General features: G+C 42.2%; 1 long non-coding RNA gene across 1 annotated transcript in view; it reads right to left on the bottom strand.

Annotated features, from left to right (window-relative positions):
• The window catches only part of LOC142829760 (uncharacterized), a 99,974-nt gene that overhangs the window by 36,712 nt on the left and 37,304 nt on the right, over positions 1 to 25,958 (bottom strand). Inside the window, exon 2 of the long non-coding RNA XR_012904505.2 lies at positions 20,924 to 20,961. This is a non-coding gene — a long non-coding RNA (uncharacterized LOC142829760). The remainder of the gene's footprint in view (positions 1 to 20,923; positions 20,962 to 25,958) is intronic.

Raw genomic sequence — 25,958 nt, 5'->3', positions numbered from 1 at the left:
CAGGCATCTATCGTGCATTGAAAACTCTGTAAAAATAACAAATGGTCACTTCAAAGCCTAAAGTCTTTCCTGATCCTCCTGCTTGCAAGCTAGGAGGCTGTATACCAAAGCATGTGATCTGAGTCAGTTTGCAACAGTCAACTGTCCTACAGCAAGGTGAGTTAAGTTGTGTCTGTTTTAGGGAGCAGCCTGATTCGTTTCTCTCCAGTTTAGCATTATTGTGTGTGATTATTCTGAATTCTAAGAAATCATAGAATCATAGGACTGGAAGGGACCTCAAGAGGTCATCGAGTCCAGCCCCCCGTCCTCAAGGCAGGACCAAGCTCCGTCTACACTATCCCTGACAGGTGTCTATCTAACCTGTTCTTAAATATCTCCAGAGAGGGAGATTCCACCACCTCCCTTGGCAATTTATTCCAATATTTGACCACCCTGACAGTTAGGAATTTTTTCCTAATGTCCAATCTAAACCTCCCCTGCTGCACTTTAAGCCCATTACTCCTTGTCTCGTCCTCAGAAACCAAGAGGAACAAATTTTCGCCTTCCTCCTTGTGACACCCTTTTAGATATTTGAAAACCGCTATCATGTCCCCCCTTAATCTTCTTTTTTCCAAACTAAACAAGCCCAGTTCATGAAGCCTGGCTTCATAGGTCATGTTCTCTAGACCTTTAATCATTCTTGTCGCTCTTCTCTGTACCCTTTCCAATTTCTCCACATCTTTCTTGAAATGTGGCGCCCAGAACTGGACACAGTACTCCAGCTGAGGCCTAACTAGTGCAGAGTAGAGTGGCAGAATGACTTCACGAGTTTTGCTTACAACACACCTGTTAATACAACCTAGAATCATATTTGCTTTTTTTGCAACAGGATTATGTTGCAACCTTCCATCAAGAGTACTTTTGTTTGTTTCTAATTTAATTCTGCTATCTGTATGCTGTGAACATAACAGCAACAAGCATGGAAAATTTCAGCGCAAATGGTTAAAGGTTGGCACAGTTATAGCATCTGGAAATGGGGTTTTATGATGGGGGTTTTAGGCAAGTTTAATAAGAGATAGTGCTACCAGCCCTGTATATAATTATAAATCATTCATTTCAGCCAATATCTGAGAGGAAATGATCAGCAACTGCACACCCAAATGTCACCTAAATGTCACTTCAGTGAAGTTACTGACTGTGCTGTAGAGAACCAAACCATGAATTCATTACCATGAGCAAGCATACAGCTAGAGGCTCATGTCTGTGCCAGGGCCTTGCAAAAGCAGCAGCTTCTGATGCAAGTCCCTTTTAGATGTTGAAAGCCTGTAGTGAAGCGTCTGTTGTTTTAAGTGCAGCTGTTTGTTTTGCAGCATCCTAGGGGCTGAAAAAGTTACACCCTCCCAACAAAAAACAAAAATGGGATTTTAGCTCATTAAAATGGCGCTCTGGGACTTAAAAAGGGATTTGTTTTGCTAAATTAAAGTGAACCTGAAAGGCATGTCTTCCCACCCAGGTGCCAGGCCATGCCCCCTACTATGCTTGTTTTCATTTGGCTCAGTTCTGGATTTATCATTAACAGTGCTGCCCTTCTCTTTGTATTCTGTAGTTGTTACTGCGCTTTAGTATTTCTACAGCACAAAGGGAGGGCCAGTCACTGTACACATTAGTTTAAAATGGGAGAGAGACCAGATACTGCTCTTCGTATAACCAGGAGATGTTGGAAGTGTTCCCACTGGTTTCAGTGAAGCTCTCCTTGGAAGACTCAGTAGAATAAGCAGCCATATATACAGTATCTTTTGGAAGGTTTTAGGCATCCCATCCTACACTATATAGAATATTCAAACTATGTTTCTTTCCTTCAAGAAGCAAGGGATAACGTTAAGCCATTGGGAGAAAAGATAGCAGTAAGTCGAGAGACAAATATCCCTTTTCTAATTACAAAAATGGTAAAGTTGTGAATCTCCTGACGTGCTGGGCTGTGTCCTTTGCATAGCTTCGTGGGCCTGTCCGATAGCCATTTATATATTCTGGGTGCCTGAGAAGGGCAAAGCATCTGAAGAGAGGCTATCTGAGGAGTCCCCCAGTGGAAAGAAATCCTCCCATGGTGTAAAGCTAACTCAGCCAGCTCTACGGAGCATGTCAGAGGCTGGAAGAGGTAGACGCAAATCAGAGCGCACAACACTTTGGATGATCCTCAGCCAGCATTTGATGTCTATCAGCCCATTGCATCTGGTGTGATGTAGAGCAGCCACTAAGATGTTTTAAATCATGCTGAAGGATATTTAGACCTACAGCTTGTCCCAACACTAGGAATCCAAAAAGGCGACTTAGAGCTGCTTTTCCCCCTCTCCCAGCTCTGTCAGGGGGAGGTCAGCACGGCTAAGGAGTCAGCCTAATGTGCTGTAAATTAAACGCTGGCACAAGTTGGTCAAAAAATGGGTAGCATGTTTCTAACAGAAACCACCCTGGTCGAGCAGTATGGTTCAGGGGATATGGACCCAGCATAGAAATCAGGTTCTGTTCTGGCTCTTTTGCAGACTCACTGTGATCTTGGGTTAATCTCCTGCACTGGCTGGGTACTGTGCAGCACAAGCAGCAAGGGTTCTCCTAACTTGGGACAAACAGCCCAGTCCTCCTCCTTCCTCAGAGCCCAAGCTCCAGCCTGAGCCACAGCTCCAAAGTGCTGATCACATTGGGTCTATTTTTAAAGCACTAGCACCAGTACTGCTTGCTGAAGTCTTTTGACCCAGGCTGGGAAGCTAACTGCCATAGGCTCCTTAGACATACCCTTTGTTCCTCACTCTGCCCAGCTGTATAATGGGAATAATAAAACCACCCACTTGCATTTCAGAGGTACAGATAAAAAGCACCACAGAAGTGGTAAATGCTTGGATAACATAGTGATTAGACCAGTGCAAACACCTCGCTCTTCATTCAACAATAGTACAAACTAAGACAATGCCATGTAGGCAGTCAAGAGCCAGGCACAGGAAGATCATAGCTCACAGCTGGATCTCTAACTAGAGGACATTCCATCACAGAAAAGGCAAATGGGAGTTCTGTGAAACAAATGACGCAAAAGCAGGTGCAGCTATAAGAAGATGATACAATAAAGACACACAACCCAAACTCCCTGTTCCAACATTACTGCCACCAAACATAAGCGACAAGTGCAGCAGATCCATTTTTTATTGGAAAACGCTGATTCATTGAAAGTGAGACTTTTCATGGAAATACATTGGTTTCAAAGAAACTTTCTTTTGGAAAGGTTTCTCAGATCTAGGATGGACTTTCTGTCCAGAGAGAGCTGAAGGAGATGAGAGATTTGAACTTTGAGCACCAAATGAGAGCTCTCATTGTTCGGCTCTTCGCTATTCTAAGATGACATTTTTTCTAGTTTTTCACACACAAAAATCAAAATGTCTTGGGTTCACCTCAACACAGCACAGGAAAATGATTTGAAATATTGAAAATGGACACAGGATGGCGGAATTATTTCCTGTCTAGCTCTGCTTCTTGTAACATTGTTCAAAATGGCTTTGCCCTATGTGTTCTGGCAGATAAACTGTTTTCTGCATAAGCTGAGAACAACTGTTGCCAAAATGATCCATTTCCTAGTTAGATGGGGCTTGGATGTAGCAGTGAAATCATTCATCTATAATGTGATGTGTCCTTTCCCCAACAAAACTCTTCTTGTGTTAAACTCAAGTAGAAGTGGTTCAGTATAATAGCTATATATAAATAAAGATAACATATGGAAGGTCTTATAATAATTCTTAACACTTAACTTGCTTTACATATTCAAAGCTCTATATATTCATCTTTGCAATATTCCTGTTAAATCAATCTGGCATGAATCAGAGTTTAGCTGTGTTAGTCTGTGTCTGCAAAAACAACAAGGAGTCCTGTGGCACCTTAAAGACTAACATTTATTTGGGCATAAGCTTTCATAGGCAAAAAATACCTCATCAGATGCATTTGACGAAGTGGGTCTAGATTCATGGAGGTTAGGTCCATCAATGGCTATTAGCCAGAATGGGTAGGAATGGTGTCCCTAGCTTCTGTTTGTCTGGAGATGGATGACAAGAGAGGGATCATGTGATGATTACCTGTTGTGTTCCCTCCCTCTGGGACATCTGGTATTGGCCACTGTTGGCAAACAGGATACTGGGCTAGATGGACCTTTGGTCTGACCCAGTATGACCATTCTTATGTTTGCTTCTGTTTGTTCTTTAAGGTGCCACACGACTCCTCGTTCTGGCAAGAATTGCACTCCCCATTTTACATATAAGGTTAAGTGACTTTCCCAAAAATCACACCAGTCGGTAGCAAAGCCAAGACTAGAAAACCTGGCTTCTTGCTTCTGAGTGTCAAGATCAGTCCATTAGCTTCCATTGTCTCTTTATTGATAAGTCTTCCTCACCTCCTTATACTTTGTTGGAGTAGCAAGATAATTAAGCTCTCCTTCGGGCTATCTTCTTTTACTCAGGCAGCGCACTTAGCGCAGCATGGTATTTATTAACTAAGGTGAGTTCTTAAAGACAATTTGAAGCAGCTGCTGACCTTTCACGCGTGTGACTATAGTGCTTGGCCAGCATTGTTCTAAATTTAATGATGCCATGCATCCCAGATCAGTCTCTTTTCAAAAGAGGTCTGTAACACAAAGCACAGCCAGCCTCCAGCTGCAGTCCTTCCAGTCTGAACAAAGAACTTGAGCTAACACAAATAAATGTGAGCCTCCTCCTCTGTTTGAGGTAATCACAGTGGTCTATTAATTGGACAAGCAAGGTCACTGATTTACTTGTCTGAAGAAATTAAGGCCTGATGTATGTTACAGGTTGGACATCCCTGGTCCGGTGCCATCAGGACCTAACTGGTCCTGAATGAGGGAATTTGCCAGACCAGGGCAGGTCCCCTGCTGCCAGCTTCGTAATCCATCACTGACTCCACTTCTGGCCCCAGCAGATCACCCTGCCAATGGCCCCAGCTGGGCTGCCTGCCAATATTCCTGACTCAGTGGCCTACCACGCAGCCCCAGCCCAGCTCCTCTGCCTAGCCGCCCACTCTCACTGGGCTGCCCCAGCCTGGACCCTCTGCCACTCTGTCACAGCCCCAGCTCCAGCTTCCCTGCCAGGCTGCCACACAGCTCCAGATTTGGATCCCACTCCCCAGCTCATGCAGCCCAGTCCTCCCTGCCAGGCTGTCGCATGACCCCAGCTCCCCTGCCAGGCTTTTGTGCAGCCACAGCTCTGACCCCCTCGCAGGCTACCATGCAGCCCCAGCCCTGGCTCCTAGTGCAGCAGGGCTCCCAACTGCCAGCCCTCCTGCTGCCTGACTCCTGGCCTTTGGGGATCTCTGACCAGCTGGACCACAGATGTTGCCAGACCAGAGAGTTCCAGTTTACAGAGGTGCAACTTGAAGAAAATTAGGTCCGTTTAACAACAGCAGTCAGGAGTGTGAAAAATCCATACACCTAAGCAGTATAGTTAAGGTGGTTTACAGAGACTGCATTAGGTTGACAGAAGAATTCTTCCATCAGTCTAACTACTGCCTCTCAGAGAGGTCAGTTACTTACACCAACAGCAGTGTCTACACTGAAGTGCTACAGCAGTGTAGCATTTTAATTATAGACAAGCCCTAAGTTAGCTGCAGCATATTTGGCATGTAAGTAAACACAAGACTTCAGCTTCTGGCACTCCAGGTGCTTCTTGAAGAAGCATGAATATATACCTCAGATTTAAAAGGTCAAAATATTGTTATACATTAGTATCTCAATTGCTTCAGATGACTTGATTAACAAGCATTAGAGCCACAGGGCAGCCAGGGAGTTCCCTGTAGCAAAGAAATCCTCACACTAAATATCACACCGGCTGTGAAGAACTGAATCTTGAGAAGCAGGTTGAAATTAATTGAGTAAGACTCCATGGCACAAAAGAAGTATCTCTACAGAGATTACTAAAAAGCTGGAGGTTTCAGATGAGAGACCATCTTTTCAATATTCTTATTTACAACATGCATTTTTGAGACCCTTACTGACAACTTGTGTCAAAGGCTACCATGCAAATTGCCCTGATTTTTTTTCCCCTGGACTGGTACAAGAATAGGATCAAGATTCATTCTGAAGAAATAAGAGCCTTTAAAAGCACAGCAGGAAAAAATACTTTCTAAGTAATGTAATACAAGATGGCAGGTGGTTTGAATTGTCTCTGTCCCAAATTCCAAGCACACTTGGAGAGAGAGGGCTGTCTTCTGGTTTGAGAGGTACTGAATGATTACCAAAGATTGGTGCTAATTGAATCAGGTGGACAATTCATAATGGCAAATTTAGTCCCTTCTCTTTGTTAACTGTTCTTGAACAGACTCCAATTTGTACAAATGCATTCACTATTTGAAGTTGTTTGACAGATGTTTTGTGTAATAAACTTCAACTTGTAGCTGAAATGCAAATGCTTCACTGAAAGTATTACTTCAAGTACTCAGTTTGATATTTGAGCTGCTGCTTGGTCATCTGAATCACATGGTATTATTTCTCTTCTCTGGTTAGGTGACCTAACATTTATAGACTGTTTTCTTTCCACTCAGTACACATTTAGTTTAATCACTAAATGATTATTCTGTGTGTATTTGTCTGTTTGCTGTTAAAAGGATCTCAGCCCTGGGCCTGGACTTTGCTCTGCAAACTTTTATAGCAGCAAGATGAATGTTCAAAACAGTTATTAGGCAGAGCTAAGGACAGCAATGGAGCTCCATTCCATTTAAAAGCTGTCAAAACATTTGCAAATAATTTTTTCCTCTGTATTTTGTCCATTTATAGAGAGCAGCTTTGAAGCAAGAACCAGGCTTTCCAGAAAGAAGCGAATAATTTCAAATCTGAATGGAGAAGATGAGTTCCTGTGACACATCACCAATTATATCCTGATCCCATGGTCTTCATACAGGAAGCACAGCTCTGAAAACAGTGGGAGATTTACCTACATAACAAGTGCAAGACTGGGCCCTAAGACACAGAAGGGTCTGATCCTGAGAGATACTCAGCACCATATTAATAATTATTTGTATTACACTTGTGCCTTGGGCCCCATTTGAAATCAGGATCCATTGTGCTAGGCATGTTAAAAACCCATAGAGCTTACAGTCTAAAGAAACAGATGACTTGAGGGTAAACAGAGACACTGAGAACCAGAGTGATGAACTTCCATTGCAGCTAGTGAACGTTCCAGGGGCTCATCCCCTTCCAGCATCAGGCCCTAATGAGGAATAAACAGCTGGAGCTGAAAACTTTCAGTTGGGCCCCATTTTTCTGCCAAAATATTTAGCAATGCAACCAAAAACCCCACATAAAATAGACAATATTGTTTCTGAACAGAATGATGCAACATCAGTGCTGCATTTAGCACATTTAATTTTTCCCCCCAGACATTAGTGACTTTAATAAACCTTTCCCTAATGTATTAATTTTATAGGATTTACTGTAATATATTATATACACTTTATACTTCACCTGCGAAAACAACACTACTAACAGTATAAATTACACCATTCATATTAATGTAGTGTGGGCATCCTGACCAAGGCAAAATGCTTAATGGCCTTCACAAGCACTCGGCTTACAAGAAAGTGGTGAGAGAAAAGAAGCTTTTTTTAGAAATTGATACATTCTGTATGAGCCCATTAAGCCTCAAGAAATCATTTGTCTTTTTTTAAAAAGATCATAAACCCCCAAAGTTTTTCTTGTTGCACTATTAATGCTAGTTCATTACCTTCAGCTAGACTTCAAGGCTTTGTATCGGAAATTGGCTCTGATTTTTGAGATATGCATTACATCATAGTCTTCTTTTAGGGCATTATGTCATTCCTGCTGAGACGCATTATCTAGGGTTGGATCAGCATTAGCGATTTTTGTGGGCCTGCTGCAGTGTTCCCAAAGTACTGCTGGGAACCACAGATTGAAATCTGAAACATTTATCTTTTACAAAGCTGAAAAAGAGCAAAGAAGTTAACATCAGGCACCACTGATTTCTTTAACCCTCTCCTGACTCAGCTTCTTATTGGAGCTTGATTTTAAAGTCTATGAATGCCGAACAAATGTGGTAATCTTTAACAATCTGCATTGAAGGGACCACAGTACAGCATTTCTGCTCAGGACCCTAGCTGCAATTGCCAGTGTTACACCACACAGATCTTTACAAGATGTCGACGTGAGTTAAATTGTACTTACATATACTAACCATGTAGTCAGAAATGTTGAGAAAATATTTTACAAATGAAAAGGGGGATGGCAATAGGAAGCTGTGCATGACCTGCCTATTTCTAAAATTATTAATGTAGACTCAAACAATTATTATATTTCATTTTCAGAGGTTTATAGAGATCATACATGTACATCCTGATTCATTTGAGGACACAAAGGCAAAAATTCTGAAAGGTTTATACTAGACAGCAATTTTTATGCAGGGAGCTAAGCAGATATTATCTCTTCTCATTTCAACCATGAAATTAGAAGCCCATTTTGTCTCACTGCATTCAGAGCAGGATTAGAAACCGTGCCATGGAGGGAATAGGCAGGTGTTTTCAGGATACAGCAAGGATATTCCCAAAACCCCAGAGAATCCCAATACCTCTCTCTTCACAAAGGCATAATTATAAAAAGAGGCTGTGAATATAGAGAGGAAATGGAATACATTCAACCGTGACTAAATTACAAGTCCCCCTCTTATTATAAACTGACTAATGCTATTCATGGGAGGGCATTTCCCCCCTCTCTGCTCTAGTTTTATTGAGATTGTGTGTTTCGCTGATTTGTCAGATTTAGTAGTACTTTAAGGCAGTTTGCTACAGAAAACATATTGCTTTTCTAGAAAGGTTAGGAGTGACATTCAAAGTAATGGGCACCTTAATAATCAGAATGGAGGAAGGGAGCGGGTGTCATGTATGCTTTGCAGGAATATCTTTCCCATTTTGGCTTGAAATTTCCCTTTATGATTTGAACCACTCCCTTTCAAATCACACTCTGAATAATAAAGCAAAACATTCACACTTATTTGACCTTCTCCTCTACTGCTCCATTGGTACAGTCACATTCTGGCTCTAGTGATAGAAATGTAGCCGTGTTAGTCTGGTGTAGCTGAAACAAAAAACAGGACTATGTAGCACTTTAAAGACTAACAAGATGGTTTTTACAATTTTCTTCCACTATTTGATCTGAGGAAGTGGGTCTGGCCCACGAAAGCTCATCATCTAATAAACCATCTTGTTAGTCTTTAAAGTGCTACATAGTCCTGTTTTTTATCCTGGCTCTAGTCACACTCGCCCAGGCAGCAGAAGTTTTATGATTTGGGGCTAAGCTACTTTTAATGCTTACTAACAGCATGATCCTTTTGGGATATACAAGGAAAGCTATTTTCTGAGTTCATGCTGTGCTTTATAGAGCTGCTAGGAATTTTTGGGTAACTCCTCATTAGATCTTCACATGCTACTGAAAGGCAGACTTTACCTTTTAGTAGCGTATTATGAACTAATGAGGAGTCCAGCATATATGACAACACATCTGGTCAACAAACAGGAAAAAAAAAACATTCACAAATGTTTTCACAAAGACATGTCTTGTTTTGACAGAAATATTATGAAAAGCTCCAGTACTTCATCCAAATTAAATGGATGTATATCAGAATAAGCCTGTGAATAATCACCTAGTTGTAAGACTAACACAGAGACTACATATTGAGAAATAATTAACAACTGGCTCTCCAAAGGGTTGAGGAAGAACACTACATTTATAGCTGATAGTGCCCCAGGAATGAGAACCTGTTACTTTATATTGCTACCTAGATATAGCTGAATGAAATTTTTTCAGCCAAAATATGTGGGGGGGGAGGGCGGAATACAATTTTTACGATGCTGAAACATTTTTTCAAATTTGCCAAATTGTCTTGCTCAAAAAACAAAACACAAATTTTGAAATAATTGAAATATTTGTATTTAAAATTACTTTTTCATTTCGAAATGTATCTCAATTTTAGTTTTAAACATTACATGTTTTTAAATGCTTAAAATATTTCAGTTTGAATCAAATTCATTTTTTAACCCTTTGAATTTTTTTAAATCATTGTTGGCTTTACTAAAAACTATTTTTTTTTAATTATCAACAAATTGAATAACCAATTATTTGCCCAGGTCTAGTTCAAAAAGTCACAAAGTGTACAGACGTTACGATTCATTGATATGGGAGCATGTATTTTAGAATACCACGTTTTAAAGATCTTTTAGTTAAGATATCACAGTGAAATTTCAGACTTTTCAGTTTGGAAAAGAGGAAACTGAGGGGGGATATGATAGAGGTATTTAAAATCATGAGTGGTGTGGAGAGGGTGAATAAAGAAAAGTTATTCATTAGTTCCCATAATATAAGGACTAGAGGACACCAAATGAAATTAATGGGTAGCAGGTTTAAAACTAATAAAAGAAAGTTCTTCTTCACACAGTACATAGTCAACCTGTGGAACTCCTTGCCGGAGGAGGCTGTGAAGGCTAGAACTATAACAGAGTTTAAAGAGAAGCTAGCTATGTTCATTGAGTTTAGGTCCATAAAAGGCTATTAGCCAGGGGTAGGAATGGTGTCCCTGGTCTCTGTTTGTCAGAGGCTTGACGGATAGCACGAGACAAATTGTTTGATCATTGTCTTGGGTCCACCCCTCCGGGCACCTGGCATTGGCCACTGTCGGCAGACAGGCTACTGGGCTAGGTGGCTCAGTACGGCCATTCTTATATTCTTGAGTTCTTAAATGTACTGAACATTCAGAACAAATAAATCCAAACACGTTAACTCTCAACACTTAGAACTGGTAAAACTGCCATTGTGGTGGCATGCAAAAGGCCAAACTGTACTCTCGAGACAGCTTAAATCTGAATTAACTCCAGTGACTGATGCTGAAACTATGCCATATTTATGCTGGTTTAAATGACAGCAGAATTTGGTCCATGTAGTCAATGGGTAGCACAACTATTATTAAGGGGTGTATCGTAACTTCTGTTCAAAAGCTGATGTTTCTAAATCCTCTAACATCAACATATTTAGTCAAATTCCTTTGAAATTTGGCATATCGCAGGAGGACACAGGGTAGCATCAGGGATTTAAATATGGGGTCATTTGATCAAGAGGTTACTGATCTACAGACTCTCCCCCCAAAAAAGTCATTTCCTTCTCCTGCTTAATACTGTTAAGGTGAGAGGTAATAATGGCTGGATGAATCTCAGAGCTTGCAGAGACTGATGGCTGTGATTACAGATAAATCAATCACAATTTCTCACCTGAGACTAAAGGTGTTTTGGACTGCATGTCCACAGCTTGCCATAAATTGTGAGTCATGAGTAGCAGTTTTATTGGGGGGAGGGAATATAACCAAGATACTTGCAGGAAGAATAGCCATGTGAATGCCCCTGGAGAGGAGAGGGACATTAGAGGACAGAGGATTGGGGAAATAGTGGGAGAGAGGTCTGAGGCTGCAGTGAGAGGAGAGGGAATATGGGACTGGGAACAATGGGGGCTGGGTAATAGGGGAAGAGAGAGAGGTTGGTGGTTCAGTGATGAAGGTGTGGGGGGAAGGTGGATGTGGAGGCAAGTGGTAGGAAAACTGGGGAAGAAAAGGGGTAGTACCTGTCAGCCCCATATACTGTCTTCTCATGGATGTGCCCCTTATCTGGGGAGCTCTTGCCTCCTTCCCTGCCCCCCTTACATGAGCTAGGATGTTAAGGGCTTGTCCTTCTGGGTGGTGACTGAGCCCCTCTCACTGCACCCTATCCATGTACCAGTCTCAGGAGTGGGCAGTGACCAGGTACAGAGAATGGACCTGAAAAAAAATGGCAACTTTTCTAAACGTTTCTAGGTAGGTTTTCGGCTAACAGAGTTGGGAATCCAACTATTGCTGTGATGCAAGTCAAAATCGTCCTAACCAGTCATTTTTTATCCATGATAGTTCATGTCGCCCATTAAGTTTTTGGGGGACCCAGATTGAAAATGGTACTTAAGAATATGTTTATTTTTTTGCGTGTATAATCATGCAGTCTGGAAGTAGTGTGCATGGGCCAATACAGAAAAAACCCAGAGAGGATTTCTGTGCAGCCATGTTAGGTTTGCTGAAGAAGTACAAGTGAATGTGCCAACATCATTGTCCCAGCAAACAACCCACCACTGACGTCTCTAGTCTGAACCTTTGTACACCTGTGCAATAAAGATTTAAGATCTCATGTTGCTTCCAACAAATTGTCTCTCTTAGAGATATAATCTGCCTTTATTTTATGTGCGGGGGTATACTGTGAACACAACAGAATAGTCAGCAGTCTGACCACATTTTCTGTTGTATTGGGTGGAGAGGAGTCAGAGGACTTTGTGTGAGTGGGAAGAGGCAGGAACAGGGATGGGGAAGAGAGGGGAAGAGCAAGCACAGGGAGAGCGGGGGGTGTCAGGAGGTGTCAGTAATGAGGACACATGATAGACAAACCTTGGATTGGTTGGTTGAGAGTGGGGGGCGGGAGCAAGGGGCTACTTTCTGATCTCACAGCAGATTAATGTGGTGTTTCCAAAGACAGAACCTGGTGGTTTGCAAGTAAGTTGACTGTTCAAGGAAGATCAATATGTGCCCTGCCTGGGTTGCCAACATGTAGATTCTGGGATATTCTTGCCTCACACAGTTGCAGAAATTTGCAGGAGAGCATGAAGGGAACCAGGACATGGGGATTGCAGGCTAATGGCTGATTTGGGTGGAGAGAGGCCTGCATAGTCATCATGTTGTGTCCATTCTGCAGCAACTTCTTGGTGACTTAACAAGTTGTGATCTACTGGACTCTGGTGAGTTGTCCACATGGAAATGATCTGGGCCTTTAGCAAGCACAGCTAACTGATGTCTTAATCATTTAGTATTGCTACACCTGACACTCATCATACTCACTTTGCAAGGAGTGCGTGTCAATAATAGACTGTTGTCATAGCCCAGGTCACCACTGACATTACCCTTTGTAGTAAATCCCTGTTCCCTGCTAATTATAGAGCACACACAACTCTGCACTGAACTGATCCATACTGGATCCTGAAGGTGCATGTGCAACTCTTCCGTTTGCTCACACACGCTGGAGGGTGCAAAACATACATTTCCTCATCTCACAATCACAGCTTTGGCACACACCTCTTAGGGGTGCCAACCCTCTGGGATTGTCCTGCAGTCCCCAGGAATTAATAATACATCTTTAATTAAAGATTTTTTTCATGTAATGAAAACTCCATGAATATCTCAGAGGGGAAAGCCGTGATAGTCTGTATCTGCAAAAATGAGGAGTCCCATGGCACCTTAGAGGCTAACAGATTTATTAGGGTATAAGCTAATGTGCCCAAACAAATCTGTTAGTTTCTACGGTGCCACAGGATTCCTCGTAGTTTCTCCGGGAATATGTCTAACCAAAATCAGCAACCCTGACCTCAAAGTGTTCCACACCCATCACAAATGCAGCTTTACCAAGCAGTGTAGGAAACTTTAATGCACTGGCTGCATGGGAAGTGTATGTAAATAATCCCAGCTGCCAGCTCCAAGGGGCCAGATGGAAGATGGCAAGGGCAATACTGTTTTTTCCTTGCAGCCGTACAATACACAAGACAGCTGATAAAACAGAGTATTCTACTCTCACTACCAGCACTTGTTCTGGCCCCCTTCACACTCCTGTCCCTTCCCAACAAATACCCCACACAAATTCCATTGAAACTGCTGACCTCTCCAAGTATAATCCTGCTTGGGCAAGTATACTGACCCATGATCTCTAGCCATGATCCACCTCCCAGCTAATAGGTGCTAGCTGTGAGTTCTTCCCATTACACAGCCTGGTACTTTGTATACATTCTACTATAGCAATATCTCACTTCCTGAGGACCTCAGTTCTACACCACACCCACTTCCTGGACATATACTCTGTCTAAATCTTTCCCTTCAGCCACTAGAGGGTTAATGTTGCCAAAGCCCTGTGCTACAGTCACAGCAGCATCAGTTAAGAACCCAGGGCAACTGTCAATTATCATTTGTCATTCACAGTCAGACACTTCACACATTATTTAAACAAGGATTTATTTTTGTCTTTAATTGTTTTAAAGCTGTAATTTGTTAACAATGTAAAATTATAAACCCTAGGCTTGATTCACCACTGCATTACGCTGGTTTTACAAGTGGAACTCCTTTGATTTCATTTTCTATTGACTTACTCAGCCTAGTGGAGAAGGTATATTACAAATCCACTGAGGAAATGAGTCTGTTGCAGCTCCAGACAAGAGTTTTAGTTCATGATGTAGCAACTCATAACTTTAACTCCAGAGGTCCTGACTTCAATCTCCAGTGTCTAGATAGTGGCAGCCACGCTTACACAGATGTAAAACTGGAGTAACACAGTTGTAAATCAAGACCCTTTTGATATGTGTGTGAACCCAATGTTCATGAAAGGTGCTAAACTGGCAGCTAAGGAGTCTGAAATCCCTTTGTGCAGCATAGCTACAACCTTTGTACATTCTGTACCTCAGCCACGATCTGGAAGCCCAAGAAACCAACATGCTAATAGCTTTCAGTTGGCAGGTAATTGGGTAGAATCTTCTCTAAATGCAGAGCCGTTCTGGTCTGTTGGGCAAATCGGGATTGAGGCCATTTTTGAAATGTGTGATTTGCCCTGTTCAAGTTGAGTAACGCCTTTGAAGTTGCTCTGGTTTCTGGGTTTCAATATTTACTCATTAATTTATTTGAAAAGAATGCTATTTACAAAATAAATCCAGTCCACTGTGTCATTCTTGCCTATTGTGAAAGTTGTGTAAAGTCACTGATGACCATTTATAGAAAAATACTGTCCTGTGCTCAAAAGAAAACATTAGCTCATTTGGGACTGAGCCAAAACTAATTGCAGACAATAGAAGTCCTTCCATTGACTTCAGCAGGCTTTGGACCATAACTTTGTTGAATAGTGGGCTCTCAGCTGCTTAAATGAGGTTGGAGTTTTTTTAGAAAAAATACCTGCAATAATTCAACTGAGATGGCATGATTACCTGCCAGGCATCTTGATTTTCAAACAAAGATGCTTTTGAACTGATTATACATGAGCAAAAAGAGAAAAAAGGAGCATTTGTACACTAGTGTGGTGCTCTCTGATCTGGCAACATCAGTGGTCTTGCATGATTTGAATTACCCAAATGTCAATTTATTGTGGGTGTGGCCAAGTTTTCCTCTGTCCCATAAAGTTTGTTTACAGCTGTCAGTCCTGGCTCTCAATGTTCTGTGCTGTTATTTAGCTCTAACTTTCTCTTAAATGTGTTCTCAGAGCTCAGCAAGCTGTGGAAATGCTAGAAATGATGCTAACCATAGGCTTTTTTTATGTGTTATCTACTTATTTCCTTGTTCAAATACAGTAAAATTGTGTAAAAACACTAATCCTTTGTTATGAAGACAGCTGAGAAGCCTTGGCTAGGCATGGGCTTATGTAGGGTACGTAAGTACAGTCATACATTATTAAGCAGTATTGCAAACATCGTTCTGTTTATTCACTCTGGCAAAATAAAATTAAAAAGACCACTCACTACAATATTGACCTCCTGTAGTCTGGCAATTTCCCTGGTTTGGTGCCTGTCAGGTGCTGGACTAGAGAGGTTCAAACTGCAGCTGCATTTGTTGCTCTGTTTGTAGTTTTGTAACTCAAAGGCCGTGTAGATTGTCACTCCCAAGGATCCTTGCATCCCAAGCATCAGCCCAGACTGAAATTTAAACCCATGATCTCTGACTCTGAGATGAGGTGTTAGAATAGTACTTTTTTTTTTACCCAGTGCAATATGAGAGTTTGAAGAAGAGTATGCTAATATCGCAATAACTATGTAGTAGGTAAAAGATACACTTCATATTATATTTCCATGTAATGGTGATTTGCAAACTGATGTGTGCTCCATATTGCACCAGCATGCATACAAGGGAAGGAGGAAATGTTATGTGACAGATGAGGAGTCACCTCATGTGCCCTGGTGAGACAAGGTCTGTGCAAAGCATGCATTGCATTGCATTTCATCAGAAATATATGGGGAGAGAAAGCCACTCAAAGTCAGTAGCAGAATACATCCTGAGCAGCAAGTAAATGGTCCACACTTTTCCTCTCCTGAGCTACAGTGACTCACATAGAATTGTAGTTTTATACAATGAAGGGTTCTGAAAAGGAATAGAATAAAGACATGGGGGCAATCTTTGAATTGTATGGAAACAATTACACAGCATTGCCACATGTTCAGACTCAGATACTACTCCAGCCCAATATTAAGCCAGGCAGGCAGCCAGCATTTCATGAAAAAACCTCCTTGTCCATTGTCTGGAGCCTCTTCTGTCTCTATCTGCAACTCCAAAAATTTAATTTGTCCTCCCTCCTGCTCCCAGCTTCTCCTCCCTTTCTTACTTTTAGCTGGTCAGTATCCTTGTCCTGATGCGCGTCATCAGCACCAGCAGAAGTAACACATCTACACACACCCCACTGAGCAGATAGAGAGCCTGCAACAGGTGTAAAAGCAACATAGAGACCTGGATGGTGGTACTTATCAAGATCTCCAGGAACCTTTGCCACTTTAACTGGGGTCCAGGACCTGGCTGTAACTATCAACACAAGTAACTGTGCGGCGCTCCCATTTGGGGATTTCCTGTGTTGATTGAAAGCTACAGCAATTCATTAATTAGGCTGAACTTCACATCTAGCCATAGGAGTGAGGAAGGGGGAGCTTTAATGCTCCCATGGCCAGCAAAGCCAAAGTAGAGAGTGGCTTTACTGCATAGGGTTCTGCAAACTGTGAGGTCATACATGTTGGAAAGACGTGGTGTTGGCAGGTTGTGAAGGACATCCTTTCCCGCCCTCAGCCAGTAGAAGTGAAGTTCTAAAGTAAGAGAAAAAAAGAGGGGGAAGGGAATCCTTTTACCCACATTTTTGCTTTTGTCTTTAGTTTCACTCTGCTCAGTGACTTTATTATAGCTCATTGACAGGACTGAGAGGCCGGCTGTGTGAGGAGCAACATGAGCTGAACTGACACAGTTTTAAAAATGAACTCAGTGAGGTGAAGAGATCATTTTTCTCTCTTGACATTTTCAACTACTTAGATGCTTAATTATCTGTTACCAGAATGTCTCCATGTAAGCGCCAGCAATTTCACCCATTAGCAATTAGTGAGAACAGTTATTCTACTGAACTTTGTACCATTGAATAAATAGATAAATACCTTCCATTCTGAGCATGAACACATGAGGACAGATCCTCAGCTAAGGTAAGCATTCAAGTCACCATTGAAGGTAATGGAACTATGACAATCTACAAAAGCTGAGAATCTGTTCCAGGGAATTGTTTGCTTTGTTTTGTTTTTAATATATAAAAGCATTTTCTAAAGAATTGCTGCATCTCCTCTTATTTTAGGTATTGATTCAGTGACCATATGCATTTCTGTCCTGTGAATAATCTGCGTATTGATCCACTGAATAGAGAAATTTCTACCCTGTCCAGATTTGGGGTATTGATCCAGTAAGCCAATACATTTCTCTCAACCATAGCAGCACTGCCAGTAAGTTTCCCAGTGTTCTGTGGTAGGTTTGGAGGGAATCCACCTTCTTATTAATGTCTCCAGCTCTAAAGTATCAAAACTATTTTAAAGGAGGGAACTGATTAAGAAATTCAGTCTGATGAGTAATAACTTCCACAGGGCCATTAAAACTTGCCAAGGGAAGATTAATACCATAAAGACTATGTAGTAATTAGAACCATTTTATCAGCTACAGATAAAAGAAGCCCTCCAGAAGTAAAACGATCGTTTGTTATTTTTCTGTGTCTTTATGATATCATAAGTTCAGTGTTTCTCATAGTTATCTGCACATGTATAAGATTAGTTTTACAGGACAGTAAGGATTAGGAAGGAGAGTCAAGCTGTGTGATAAAGAGAGGGGAGAAATAATTTTAAAATGTGTGTGAAAAGTGCAGACTGCAGCAGAGACTCTCAACTCTGGATTTTAATTCATATTTTTGCTAAAGTATTTGCAAAAATGTTCTGGAAAGTGCAAGGGTTTTTTTCAGCTTTCTGCAAAAATATCGTGGTTCCTTATAAATGCACTAGTTTTCTTCCACAGCAATTCCTCTCTTTTACCAAAAAGCTGACTTTTTTACTTAATCCTGCACAGAGTTCCCTATGATATTAAGCAAAATCATGAGTCAAAAAGGTCAGTTTCATCCATGTTTATATCTGTGATTACCAGCAGGATGCTGCTATCCTCATCTGTCAGGCAGTAGGGACGAGACAGCCAACTAGAGGGCAGAGTTCAAATGGAGTAACTCGATATAGCTTATCAGATATCTCATAGCTCTAGGTGTGAAGGAGTTTGAGATACCTTTGTGGTTAACTGACCCAGCTCATAATGTCTGTGCATCTGAATCTGGCCTCTGCTTGTCTGAAAACTGTAATATACTTAATCCCTTTGCTGCCAGAGTTCCAGGGCATCATTTTTGAGAACTGTTGGTGTGTGATGGCTGACCCATTTGTACATATATAATGTGCATGCATACATCTGAACACAAAACAGTTAACTAAACCACTAACTGGTCATCTATGCTCACAACTGTGGTTTAAGGTGCACTTGCCCTGTGGTAAGTGCCATCATAATGGCACGTGTGATTTATACACAGGTACACGTCAATCACCCTTCTTCACCAGAACCTTCAGTAGGGAGCCAGACGGTTCCACAGCTCCCCTCACAGTGAGAGGCGCCTGGGGACTCCAGCAGAGCTGTGCTCCCACCAACTGCGCCGCCAAGCAGCTGATCTTCCGCAGCCATAGAGCAGTGGTTCCACAGGAGCTGGTGCTGCTTCAATTACCTCCTGAAATTCTGTATGGAAACTGGCACCCTGACAGCCTCAGCTGCAGACCAAATGAGAATGGAGACTATCTGCCCTAGGCTTAGATAGGAACTGAACTACCCTGGCACCCGTGCAGGTGCTGGGCACAGCAGAGCGGCATGTGTAAACTTGCACCACGCGATGCTATAGATAGAGGACTTCAGACTCCAGAGCTGTCAGCCAAGCGCCTTTTAGAAGCACTTAGTTCACACAGAAAATAAAGTTAGGGCAGGCGACTGCCAAGCTGTGGACACATGAAGATGATTAATGCAAAGGGTTTAAGAATTCATTAAAAGTGGCTCCTGGATGGTTGTCAAGTTGGGTTGATAAGGAGCAGTTAAGCAGAAGCTTACAGTCAGCTCAGAAAGGCTCCCTGGGGTGAAAACCCACCAAATTCCTGCTGCTTGTTAACAAAAAGGGCTCGTTGTAGCAAGTCATGCCATGGGGCATTGCCAATGTACACGGTAATCTGGAATTTACAGCAAAGTATGCACAGACTTTGATTTAGATTTAGTCCTTTTCTAACAGGTTGATTAAACCACATTTAAACAGAACCTTAACAATGACAACAGCTACCCACTAGAATATGAATGTAGTTCATTATATACAGTCAGGGTGATTTTAGCCCTTGACTCTGGCGTCAGGACGTCTGTGTGATGTACTCTGGTCTCAGTACTGACACTACAGGAACAAGATGCATGCAGGTGTACTATGAATGCCAAGGAAGTGTCTTTCTTAAAGTGCCATTGTGCTGAGCGAATTTTCTTGTAAATTCATGAGAAAAGCTCTAAAAAAAACACCTCTTCCTCCTGATCCTTTCTGCTTAATAGCAAATAAAAATGCTTTCATATTGAAGAGCTGCTTCCATTCTCCTGCAGTTCCGCTTGCATCTGGTAATGTAGCTGTCTCTGCTCCTCCCCCAGTCCTCTTACCCTTCTCTCTTTCACTTGCTCAGAGCAGCTGCAGATTTTTTATGAAAGTCATGTTTTTTTTCAGAGAGATGTTTAAGGTCACATAAAAGAGCTGCTCGCAAACTGCACAAAGCATTTCCTCACAACAGCACACGGAAGCTGATTTACTGTAGAGATGGGCCTGAACTGTGAGTTGGGAGAGGAAGTGAAACCGAAGGAGGATTTAGGCCAGCAAAATGCAGTTCCCCAAACAGGAATTTGGCCAATACACTTAATCTCAGGCCCCTTCTACTGTGCAAAGTGCACGCAGCTAGCCATGACCTCTTCTCTGAGGGAAGTGTAAAGGACAGACTTTAGAAGCAAAGACAATTTCATCCCACACTCATTGGGGCCTCTGTGCATTTCATATTTCAGAGGAAAAATCTTGACCCAGCATAAAAGCTTTGATTGTGGAAAAGCCTACAGTAATACAGAAAAATACAGGTTATTTGCCTATAACTGGTTCTTTCAGCAGCTTAACTGTACTTATCCACACATCCTCTTGGATCCTGTTCCTCTCCCTTCATCACCTGAAGAATTAATGGCATCTCCTTTGAACTATCTCCCTGGTGATATTAAGAATTTTTATAACTTTCTCACTAATAACAGAGACTTAGGATACAAAATTCTCCTTTGTATAGAAGAAATTTCACTATTTATTTGATATGTTGGAGCCTTAGTACAAAGGGAGAATGAATGCCTCCTCAAGTTTGACAAATTCTGACTGCAAATAGGGTGCAAATTTTAAATGTAAGGGTAATTACACATTGGAACAATTTATGAAAGGTAGTAGTAGATTGTTCACTAGCAATTTGATCAAGGTTTGATGTTTTTGTAAAACATATACTCTAGTTCAAATAGGAATTCATGGAAATCCTCTGACCTATGTGTTCTAAAAGAAGTCAGACTAGATTACCGCAATGGTGTCTTCTGATTTGATAATCTGTGAATCTGTAAACAAAGATTTAATGGAACCAATTTAGGATCTTAGAGTGGAAGCAGTATCTAGTCCACTGACATAAAAAAATGTGCAGCTCTGCCAGATGCCTCCTCAGTTATTTGATTATTTTTTCACTCACCCACATCTGGTTCATTGGTGATAGCCATCACAAAGGACCTAAAAAGATAAGTAACCATTATTAAAATGGGAGCTGCTGCATTCTGATCCCAGTTTTGAAAACCTGCTTATTTCATTTAGGTGTCGAAGTGAAAGCTAGTGGGTGCTGGGGTCTTTTGAAAAATCTGACCCCACTTCCCTGCAGTGGAGTTCATTTATGACAAGGGACATAAGTTTACCCTTATTTAGCTGACTTGTTGATAAAAGCTTAATCATTTCAGGAAGTAAATTCAATCCTACAGACGTTCTGCTTGGGGGTGTAACTGCTCACTTTATTCACAGCAATGCAGACATATTGGAGTTTGACCTAATTTGTTGATACGTCTTTTATGTGACCTTGCTAATGTTTCATTAATTAGACTGCAGATGTAACACCTAGGATGCTGAATGTACTTTCTGGGCTAATTCTTCAGATAACATTTCCCACTGACCTCTTTGTTCTCTCCGACAGTTTCATATCTGGATATTATGTATGTTAGATTCTCAGGAGAAATGTCAATAGCACAAATTACAGGAATCTCCTGCCTTCTAGCTATGGAATTCTCTGCTTAAGACCCATAAGGTTAGGCCCTTTAGGGCACATCTACACAGCAGGGCTTAACTCAAAATAAGCTATGCAAATTGAGCTACATCAATTGCGCAGCTTATTTCAAGATAGCTTACTTCCTAATTGGGAGCATCTACACAGCACTTATTTCAAAAAAGAGCACTCTTCCTCTGACTTCCCTTAGGGTACGTCTACACTAGCCCCCTAGTTCGAACTTGGGAGGCTAATGAGGGCGACCGAAATTGCTAATGAAGCACGGGATTTAAATGTCCCACGCTTGATTAGCATAGTCCCATCCGGTCGCCATTTTGGAAACTGACTAGCCCAAAGTAACTGCCCGCCTCTACATGTGGCAGAGAAGCGGGATTCCAAGATCAACCCCTTAGTTCGATTTAACTGTTAAACCCCTCATTCCATGAGGAGTATCTCGGAATCCCACTTCTCTGCCGCGTGTAGACACGGGCAGTTACTTTGGGCTAGTCAGTTTCCAAAATGGCGACCAGAAGGGAATATGCTAATCAAGCGTGGGATATTTAAATCCCGTGCTTCATTAGCATCTTCAGTTGCCCTCATTAGCCTCCCTAATTCAAACTAGGGGGCTAGTGTAGATGTACCCTTACTCCTCGTACAATGAAGGTTACAGGAATCAGAGTAAGAAGTCCTCCAGCTTGACAATATTTTGACATTATTTTGAAATAACTGCCAGCTGTGTAGACGTGGACTATGATTTTTCGAAATAATGTTGCTGTGTAGACATAGCCTTAGTGACCTCCAGAATAAAAGGCAGTATGGCTGGAACCAGAGCTGTTCAACTATGTCTCATTATTTGGCCTTATTCTGCTATTTGTTAATGAAGATTCTCATGTAGCTCAGGAGGTAGGTTCCTGTGTTTGAGAACAGGCATATATGATGAGTACTAACTATATTAGCTTCATCAGGTTCAGAAGGGCTATAATGTGTAGCATAGTGACGATGGTTAAGTTCTCAATGGCCATAGGTTTGTTACAGTGTAACTATTATTAATCATATTCTTTAAATGCAACCTGCCTGCAAGTACATTTTCCATTAATTCTACAACTTGTCCATGAACTGCTGATGAGGGGGGATGTGATTTCTGGAAGTAACGCATTGCAGTAGTCTGCTTCTAAAATTAATGAAAAGACATTGGCATGATCCATATGTTCGGAATGACTCACAGATGGGGCAGGATTTGGGAAATAATTATGCCATTAGCTACTTCATTGTGACCCACTCCTCAGTCTTACACTCATGCACAGGAAATACATTTTAACTTCCACATTTTCAAAGCAATGCAGCTGGATTTGGTCACAAGAGTAACAAGGCCTAAGAAACATGCCTTTAGCCTCTGGCCATTCTCTATTCTATTACAGTTAGTTGTTATTTACAGTTCCCAGTGCACCACACAGGTTTGTAGGGTATGCACTTACTACAGATTTGGACCCCAGTTCAGCATCTGCACCCACATGAGTTGACTCCCCATGGAAGCTAATGAGTCTCTGCATGAGCTCGGGCTCCTTCTGCAGAAATGCAAGTTGCAGGATTGGCACCTTTGTAACTAGCTAGAGCAGTGGTCACCAACTCATTCCAGTAGATCTTGGAGCCTCTGACAGGTGATCCTGACTGGTTTGGCCAAGAAGAGGCTGTCAAGTGCCAGCACTTCAGCTGCCCCTCCCCCCACTGCTGCTCATCTCCTGCCCTTTGCCTTGCAGCTGCCTTTCCCCCTGGGCAGCCTCCTGCTTTCTGTGCAGGGCAAAGGAGGAAGAGGAGGGCAATGATGTCAAGATGCCTCCTCTTCCACTCTGTATTCTTTCTCTACAAAGCAGAAAAGGGGCACAACAGGACTTGGGATAGAGTTTGCTGGCTGCTTATGGGAGTGGTCCAGGGCCAGGGTAGAGGTTAGCCTGCCTTAGCCCCAGTGCACCCCCACCCAGGAGCCACCGGTGGTATGCAGTGCTCTGCTGGAGCCCACATCACGAACTCCTACCCCAATCATGAACCCCCTGCTGCACCCCAAGCCCGGAGCATCCTTGCATCCAAATGCTGTCCCAGAGCCTACACCTAGAACCCCCTCTTACATCCCAACTGCCTTCCCCAAAAGCCTGCACCCCAATCCTCTGCCCCAGCCTGATGAAAGTTTGTGAGGATGAGCAAGAGAGGGAGGATGGAGTGAGCAGAGGCAGGGCCTTGGAGAAGGGGAGGGAAGGAGGCAGGGCAAGGGTATTTATATTTGAGGTAGATCTTGGACTGCACTTGAATTCAAAAAGTGATCTTTTGCTTAAAAAGGTTGGAGACCACTGAGCTAGAAAAACTAGTCAATCTTCCTGGCTCGAATGTTAGCTTCTGATGTGGCTATTCACAGGGTCTTCAGTGGTGAAGATGGGAAAGGGCAAGCCAGTCCAGATCACTGATGGTTTCTCAAAGAAGTGAATAATATCTATTACCAATAAGCCTAGAACACCAGATGATGAATTAGTAATGACTGTCTCAAATGACATGCTGAATTAATTCAAGGGATGTACAGGCAAGTTCTCTAGCTAGTTCAGATGGTGTTTACCTGGGACATCCAGGCCTGGCCTGCACTACAGAGTTGGGATGGCACAAGGCAGCTTACACTGACCTAAATCTCTAAGCATCTACATTAAAATCTCACTCCTGACCATGTAACTTGCCTGCTTTGCCAGCTTAATAACTGTACCTCTGTGAGAGGCATAGCACTTCGGTCAATGTAGTTAAGTGACTGTAGGCACTATGGCTTTGTTTACACTATCAAGTTTTGTCACCAAAAACTGCCTTTGGCAACAAAATAGTGAGTGCGTACACACAGTGATGTGAATTTTGTTGGGAATAAGGTCCAGTTTCAGCAACAAAATACTTCTACCCCTATGAAAGTCTTTTCTTTCCCTTTTCCTTATTATGAAAACAAGCCATTGTAGACAACATCAGTGTTTTAATCCTTTTATTTGGCCTCTTGAAAGTGTCCCACAATGCCAATTCTGACCTCTCTGGTCAGCAGTTTGAATTCTACTGCCCTGTAGCCAAGTAAAAACAACCCACCTACCCCTCTTGCAAGCCCCAGAAATTTTAAATTCCATTGTCTGTTTGCTGGTTCAGCATGGAGAGGACTCATGGTGTCTGCCAGGAGACCTTGACTGGCTACCTCACGAAATGCTCCCTCCCGTTTGGACCACTGCCAAACTGTTGGATCTGATCAGTACATGGGGGGAGGAGTCTGTGCAGTGCCAGCTGTACCTGACCCATAGGAATTAGGATACTTATAGACACATTTCCTGAGGCATGTGCAAAAAGGGCTCTGGTGCTGCACCTAAGACCTGTCATTTCTATGAGGAACTGGACACTATCCTCAGTGGTGACACCCACCTCTATCCAAGAGCCCTGGGGATACTTCAGAGGGCTCAGAAGCAGAAAAAACAGGATGTAATCTGGAGGACAAAGTTACTGATGAAGTTGAGCTAGATGAGGATGTGGAGTACTGGCAGTGTCTCCTGGTAGAGCAGGCAACCAGGAACTGTTCTCCACTTAGGGGTAACCGTGTTAGTCTGGATCTGCGAAAGCAACAAGGAGACCTGTGGTACCGTATAGTCTAACAGTTTTATTGGAGCATAAGCTTTCGTGGTGCATCTGACGAAGTGGGTCTTTGCCAACAAAGGCTTATGCTCCAATAAATCTGTTAGTCTATAAAGTGCCACAGGACTACTTGTCGCAAAAGCAGTATTGGGATGCCAAAAAGCAGGATAGAAAAGAGAATTAAGCATTTGCTTGGAAGCCACTGAGTGGATAATAAAATTAGGAGGAATAAACAGAGATGCTCAAGTCAAGGGATGTTAAATGCCAAGTGTCCTATGTAAGGTTTAATGAACCAAGGCTATAAGGGGCAAGCCAGGTCTCCTAGGATCACTATGGGCATTTCCATATCCCTACTGTAATCTTGTAGTCTGGAAAGTAAGTCCCCACTTGCAGCTTTTTGTAAAAGCTGGTGTTCCTGAAGATGTGTGTGTGATGCATCTTTTCAGACCAACCCATGCTGACGTCTGTGAAACACCCAAGCTGTGTCTAGATTGGCATGATTTTCCGGAAATGCTTTTAATGGAAAAGTTTTCCGTTAAAAGCATTTTCGGAACAGAGCATCTAGATTGGCATGGATGCTTTTCTGCACAAGAACTTTTCTGCACAAGAACTTTTGTGAAAGCCATTTTCACAATCGGGGCTTTTTTGCGGAAAACAAATCTCAGCTGTCTACACTGGCCCTTTTGCGCAAAAGTTTTGCGCAAAAGGGACTTTTGCCCGAACGGGAGCAGCATAGTATTTCCGCAAAAATGTCTTCCTCTGTCAGTAACTTAACAATTACCTGCACCATTAGGCACAATATCCTCATGGCACTTGACAGAGCATAGGAGAGAAGTGCAGGATG

This window comes from Pelodiscus sinensis, chromosome 6, assembly GCF_052426305.1.
Source record: "Pelodiscus sinensis isolate ZL-2025 chromosome 6, ASM5242630v1, whole genome shotgun sequence".
NCBI lineage: Eukaryota > Metazoa > Chordata > Testudines > Trionychidae > Pelodiscus > Pelodiscus sinensis.
Note: the sequence above shows the minus strand (reverse complement) of the source record. Positions and strands in the feature narration are given on the sequence as shown.